Genomic DNA, 8038 nt, shown 5'->3' on the forward strand with positions numbered 1-8038 from the left:
CGCATGTGTGCCTGTGTTGTTAGCGTGGGCTGTATACTTTTACCTGCCGTTGTGCAAGGGTCCGTTTCTTCCACGTAGCGGCTCCACCCGTCAGTCCACTTGCTCGATCCACCTGCTCGATCCACTTGCTCGATCCACTCTCTCGATCTACAGACTCAGTGCACTAGTTCGATATTCTCACTCGCTTTACTCGCTTGTTCAATTAGTTCGATCCACCAAATCGATCCACTTGCTCGATCCACTTGTTCGATCCACTCTCTCAATCAACCGACTAGGTCTTCTCGCTCGATCTATTCGTTCAATCCATTCACTCGCTCAACTCGTTCGATCTAACAACTCGATCCATTTGCTCATTCCACTTCCTCGATCCACTTCGATCCACTAGTTCAGTCCATCCACTTCCACTCGTTCGATCCATTCGTTTGACTTACTCGTTTACTTCGTTCGTCCGATCCACCTACTCGATCCACCTACTTGATCCACTCGCTCGATCCACCGGGATTGGATCCAACGCCCAGTCTTCTTATGTCTACAGAGATCACAGCTTCAATGGCGATTTCTCCTCCTTTTCCTCCTCCCCTTTCTCCTCCTCCTCCTCCTCTTCCTTCTCCTTCTGCTATATTTCCTCTTCATTTCCTGCTCCTCCTCTTCCTTATTCTCTTTTTTCTTCTCCTCCTTTGTTCTTTCTCCTCCTCCTGCTCTTTCTTCTCTTCCTCCTCTTCCTCTTATTTTTCCTCTTCCTTCTCTTCTTCTTCTTCTTCTTCCTTTTCCTGTCTTATTTTTCCTCTTCCTTATCTTCATCTTTCTCCGTTCCTTCCTCCTCTTCTTCCTTTTCCTCTTCTTCTGCTCATCTTCCTCCTCATCCTCCTTCTCCTCCTGCTCCTTAATCTTCCTATTCGTTCGCTTCTTCTTTTTCTTCCTCCTCTTCCTCCTTTTCCTCTTTCTCCTGCTTATCCTCCTCCTCCTCCTCCTCCTCCTTCTCCTTCTGATCCTTATTTTCTCTTCCTTCTCTTCTTCTTCTTCCTCCTCTTCCTCTTCTTCCCCATTTTCCTCTTTCTTCTCCACATCTTCCTCCTCCGCCTCCTTATGTTTCTTATTTCTATTTTTCCAACTCTTCCTCCTCCTCTTCCTCATTTTCTTCCTCTTCCTTCTCACTCTCCTATCCATTTCCTCCTCTTCCTTCTTTTCCCTCTCTTCCTTCTCCTCCTCCTTTTCCTCTTCCTTTTCCAGCCTCCTCTCCTCCTTTTTCCTCTTCCTTTTCCAGCTTCCTCTCCTCCTTTTTCATCTTTCGACTCGGGTGACATCCCTATGGACCAGAATCATGAAGTATCTTTCTATGACAGAAAACTAATCTCCACAATAAAGTATATATATATAATGGATAATAAATTATAATAATAATAATGATAGTAATAATAATAGTAATAATAATGATGATAATAACAATAATGATAATAATGATAATAATAATAATAATAATAATAATAATAATAATAATAATAATAATAATAATAATAATAATAATAATAATAATAATAATAATAATAATAAATAATAATAAATAATAATAACAATAATAATAATAATAATAATAATAAATAATAACAATGATGAATAATAATAATGATAATAATGATAATGATAACGATAACGATAACGATGGTGATGATGATAATGATGGTGATGATTGTGATGGTGATGATGGTGATGGTGATGATAATGATGGTGGTGATAATGATGGTGGTGATAATGATGGTAATACAAAATAAATAGATAATAATAATGATAGTAATAATGATAATAATAATAATGATAATAATAATAATAATGATGATGACGATAATAATAGTAATAATAATACGACGACGACAACGACAACAACGACGACGACAATAATAATAATAATAATAAATAATAATAATAATAATAATAATAATAATAATAATAATAATAATGATGATGATGATGATGATGATGATGATGATGATGATGATGATGATGATGATGATGATGATGATGATGATGATGATGATGATGATGATAACGATGACGACGACGACGACGACGACGACAATAATAATAACAATACATATATATATATATATATATATATATATATATATACGCACATACATATACCAGCGGCTTTTTCCCCCTTACAAGGGAGGTAGCCAAAGTCAAAGGCATAATTTCACTCCCACTCCTTTCATCCCCACGTACTCCACCCTTTCCTCCCTCTTTTCTTGGCCCTTCCTAGACGACGGGTCGTCCCTGCATCTCGCCCACCTCCCTGGCTCATAAGCAATGCAGCAAGACACAGCACATCCACAGCAAGACCGCTTCATTTAATCGGCGACCCCGATGATAATAATAGTAATAAATGACAACAATACTGATTACATTGAAATATTACTCTCCATCGTGTTTTTCTGCTACTAATCTCTCTCTCTCTCTCTCTCTCTCTCTCTCTCTCTCTCTCTCCCCCTTTGAATACGATCTCTACGAGTCTACCACTTGGGTGTGATACTGTCCCTCGACTGATAGAAGCGCTGGTTATTGCCGACAAAAAAAAAAAAAAAAAAAGAACTTCCGGCATCTGAGGGACTTGTCTGGACCCGCCTAGGTCTTCCGGGCTTCCTTCTGATCTCTCACGAGAGGTTCTCAACAGGTCCCCCTTTTTTTTTTTTTTTTTTTTTTTTTTTTATTATTCTTATTATTATTATTATTTTTTATTATTATTATTTTTTTATTATTATTAATATTTTTTTTTTATCAAATATTTGCTGTGGGTGGAGGGCTCGGCTTTGAAGGGGACCGGCAATTATTTATTTATTCATTGTCTATTTACTTATATCTTTATCTATTTGTTTATATATTTTAAATAGATAACAGAAAAATGAATGACAAGGCACAGCTTTGAAACGGAGATGATCAGAATGAGCTGGGAATTTACTCTATTTTATCTATTCATTTTCCTTTTTTACCTTATTCTGTTTTATTTTGTCTTGTGTTATGTTATTTCATGCTATTTCGTGTTATGTTATGTGTATCATTCTATCTTATTATATTCTATATTTCTCTAGATGGTTAAAGAAAAGGTAGAAAAGTGGGAGATAAGCCAGTTGTTGTTTGCTGACGACACTGCGTCTGTAGCAGGATCAGAGGAGGGATTGAGAAAGTTAGTGACAGTTTGAGAAGGTGTGTGAAAGAGGGAAGCTGAAGATAAATGTGACCAAAAGTAAAGTGATGAGATGTACAAGAGGAGAGAGTGACAGCAGGCTGGAAGTGAGCATAAAGAGAGAGAGACTGGAGGAAGTGGATAGTTTTAGGTACTTGTGTGCGAATGTGGCAGGAAAGGGAGGAGTGGGGGTGGTGGAGGTAGAATGTAGATTGAGAGAATTGAGTAAATGCCTTGGTGGATTAAAAAGTGTAATGAGAAATAGACATCTGGAAATGGATGCTAAGAGGAGGTTATATGAAGAAGTGATTGTGCCGACAGCACTGTACGGAGCACAAACATGGAACATAAGAGAGGAAGAGAGAAGGAGTTTGAATGTGTTTGAGATGAAATGTCTGAGAAGTATGATAGGGGTTACTAGGCCAGATAGAGTGAAAAATGAGGAGGTGAGGAGGAGAACAGGGGTGGAAAGGGAGTTGGGAGATAGGGTTGATGAAAGAGTATTAGGATGGTTTGGACACACGGAAAAAATGAGCCAAGAAAGATTAGTAAATGAGGTGTGGAAGGCAGAGGTGAAAGGAGTGAATATGAGGGGGCGTCCTAGGATGAGATGGATGGATGGGGTAAAAGGGGCATTACGAAAAAGAGGAATGTCTGTTGAGGAAGGACGGGAGAGGACAGAAGATAGAGGTGAATGGAGAAGGGTTGTGTATGGATAATGCTCTGATGCATGAGGGGGAGTGGGTGGGGGATGTCGGGTGAGGAAGTATGTATGAGAAATAATTTGACGCAGCCCGAAGGGATTTCTCCCCGTCTTCTCCTTTTCTTCATGAGGGGACGGAGAGGGGGAGTCGCCGAATTAATGAAGCGGCCTTGCTGTGGATGTGCTGTGTCTTGCAACACTGCTTCTGACCCAGGGCAGTGGTCAGGGATGACCTGTCATCCAGGAGGTGCCAAGATGAGAGGGAGGGAGGAGGGTGGAGGGGAGTGGAGTATGTAAGGGATGGAATGGGTGGGAGTGGTTTCTATGCCTTTTTCTTTTTGGTTACCTCCGTGTAAGGGAAAAAACCTTTGGTATATGTATATATGTACATTATTCTAGTACTTCTAATTTTATTTTGTAATTTGTAATATAATTTGTATTTATATTATGTCGTCTTATTCTAATTCATCTTATTCTATGTTATCTAATTTCATTTTTTTTATAATTTCATCTAATCTTATTCTATTTCATTTTTTCTCTTCTAATATTCTTTTGAAATGTGAACATAGAATAAAAAGTGAAATAAAAGTTGAATAAAGAAACCAGAGAACGCTGATATTCATTTGTTTTTCATTTATTTATTTATTTATTCGTTTATTCATCTGTTTTTAAAGGTGTATATACATTTATATTTTTGATATATTCTTATTACTTTTTTATTTTTTCAATGTGTGAATAAAATGAAAATAAAGATGCTGGAAAAATGCAACTGCCATCTGCGCAGTTTCCTGAGGCCTGGTGGTCTTGTCTGCCTAGTGCAGTTAACGCCACTTTTATACGTGATAGAAAAAAATATATATATATCTAGACGTTCTATTATATTTTGTCTTTATTTTTGTGCTATTTACTTACCAATTTATATATTTATTTATACATGTATTTATTTGTTTATTTGTTCTTTACTTGTATATTTTATTTATTCATTTAGCTTATTTATTTATTTATTTATTTGTTGATGATTTTAATTTTATTTTTTGATTATTGAATTATTTACTGATTTGTGTATTTACTTGTTTATCAGTTTACCTTTTTATTTTTATTTTGTTCTCATTTTTTGTTTATTTATTCATCTATCTATTATTCTATTTGATATACTTTTCATTTCTAATTATCTACGTATTATTCATTTATCTATTTTTTTATCTATTAATTTTTTCCACAATATGTCTCACAGACTTCGTGTTTTTGCTCCACCGACTCTTACAGACTTCGTCATTTTGTCACACCAATTCTCACAGATTTCGTGCTTTTGATACACTGGTCTCACAGACTAAATGTTGCCAAACTCTCACATATTTCTCGTTTTTGTCACACTAATATCACACGGACTACATGTTTTTGTCACAGACTCTCACGTATTTAGTTTTTTTTATGTCAAAAAATCTTAATGTCTTCATGTTTCTTGTCACACAAACTCTCACACACTTCGTGTTTTACCACACTAACTCTCACTGATTTCGTGTTTTTGTCGCACTAACTCTCACAGATTTCGTGTTTTTTGCCACACTAACTCTCACAGACTTCGTGTTTTTTGTCACACAAACTCTTACAGACTGTGTGTTTGCCACACTGACTCTCACAGACTCCATGTTTTTGACTCACCAACTCTCACAGACTTCGTGCTTTTTGCCCTGCTAACTCTCACAGACTTCATGATTTTGTTACACCAACGCTAACAGACTTTTTCCTCTCGTGACACTAATTCTTCCGAACTTTGTGTTTCTGACTCACCAATTTTCACAGACTCCGCCTTCTCGTCACGCTAACTCTCACAAACTTTGTGTTTTTGACTAACCCATTTTCAGTTTACCTTTTTACCTTTATTTTGTTCTCATTTTTTGTTTATTTATTCATTTATCTATTATTCTATTTGATATAATTCTCATTTCTAATTATCTACGTATTATTCATTTATTTATTCTTTTATTTATTCATTTTTTCCACAATATGTCTCACAGACTTCGTGTTTTTGCTCCACCGACTCTTACAGACTTCGTCATTTTGTCACACTAATTCTTACAGATTTCGTGCTTTTGATACACTGGTCTCACAGACTAAATGTTGCCAAACTCTCACATATTTCTCGTTTTTGTCACACTAATATCACACGGACTACATGTTTTTGTCACACAGACTCTCACGTATTTAGTTTTTTATGTCAAAAAATCTTAATGACTTCATGTTTCTTGTCACACAAACTCTCACACACTTCGTGTTTTTATCACAATAACTCTCACTGATTTCGTGTTTTTGTCGCACTAACTCTCACAGATTTCGTGTTTTTGCCACACTAACTCTCACACACTTCGTGTTTTTTGTCACACAAACTCTCACAGACTTTGTGTGTTTACCACACTGACTCTCACAGACTCCATGTTTTTGACTCACCAACTCTCACAGACTTCGTGTTTTTTGCCCTACTAACTCTCACAGACTTCATGATTTTGTTACACCAACGCTAAGAGACTTTTAGCTCTCGTCACACTCTCACGAACTTTGTGTTTTTGACTCACCAATTTTCAGACTCCGTCTTCTTGTCACACTAACTCTCACAGACTTCGTCTTCTTGCCAAACTGCCACCAAGTTAATATTTCATAATTACCCAGCTGATCATTAAGATGATTGGTACCAATTAGAGAGTCAGTAAATGGGTTCATTTAGTCAATCAGTCGTCGGGTACAGGGGCCAGGGCATAACCTCACGCACCCTTCTTCTCATGTCCCGGTCTAAAAATGAATTAATCAATTAACTGATTATTTATATATATAATTAAGTAATGCTGGTCACAAAAAAAAAAAAAAAAAATTCTGAACCACGCTATAGTTCCCACAACGTCAATATGATTTTTTTTTGTCGAGCACGTCATATTATTTTTCATGTAGCATTTGGCTTACACTTAGATAATTTTCTTTGATTTGGTAAATATATATATATATATATATATATATATATATATATATATATATAAAAGTAGTCAAAAATTGAATTTAGCATCATGAGAAACTCTGGGTGGTACAAATCTTTTACTAATCGCTTTACATGTACATGTACATGTACTGTACATGGTGAAGTACCCTTGCTCAGCGTTGTACAAAACGCGACAAAAATGTAAAACAAATAAACAGATGAATAGGTAAATAAATAAATAAATAGATAAATAAATAAATAAATAAATAAATAAATAAATAAATAAATAAATAAATAAATAAATTAATTAATTAATAAATTAATAAATTAATAAATTAATAAATTAATAAATTAATAAATAAATGAACAAACAAACAAGTGAATAGATAAACGAACAGATAAATAAATGGATAAATAGATCAACAAATATGCAAATGATTAGATGAATAAATAAATAAATAGATAAATAAATAAATAAATAGATAAATAAACAAGCAAGCAAACAAATTGATAAATAAACAAATAAATAAATAAGAACATCGCACCTCAGATTGGGTTCAACAGGGCTGCTATTCGCTTGGTAAAATCACGTCCGAATACAATATTGTATAAATACAACTGATAAATGTAACATCAATATTATCATTTTACAAAATAGTTCATCTAACAAAGAGCAATGTTTGAACCTTAAAGATGTATTGATCTCATATTATTAGTTGTGCGTTTGAATCCCGCACTCCCATCTCTCCCAATACCAAAATCAGTGAATGTATGTTATTTGCCCCCTCACTGTCCCCCAAAGCGCATCATAGGTCCTCTTCACACTAGCGGTTGCAACCGCTGCGATTCATTTACAATATAGGTCAATGGAGGCGTTCACTTAATCACGCATTTTTCCCCTCGACTATGTAGAACTACCGCTGTTTCCGCGTGGTTCAAACCGCTAGTGTGAACAGGCTTTGGGGGTAGCTAGTCAGTGCCTCCTTGCATAGGCCCCTCACCAGCTGCGTGGTAGGAAGAGAGGCCATGGACCAAAAGGTCACTTTAGAAACTAGAAATTAGATCGTTAAAGTAACATTTGGCGCCACCAAGGTTTTCCATGTTTGGCGGATCAACCTTTCGACCTTTGGCGTCGTCGCTTGCTGTCGCCAGACAATTTTATTCACATGAAGGGAATGGTGTGTGTGAT

This window comes from Oratosquilla oratoria, chromosome 36 (assembly GCF_046742065.1).
Source record: "Oratosquilla oratoria isolate Oo_2021 chromosome 36, ASM4674206v1, whole genome shotgun sequence".
Classification (NCBI taxonomy): Eukaryota; Metazoa; Arthropoda; class Malacostraca; order Stomatopoda; family Squillidae; genus Oratosquilla; species Oratosquilla oratoria.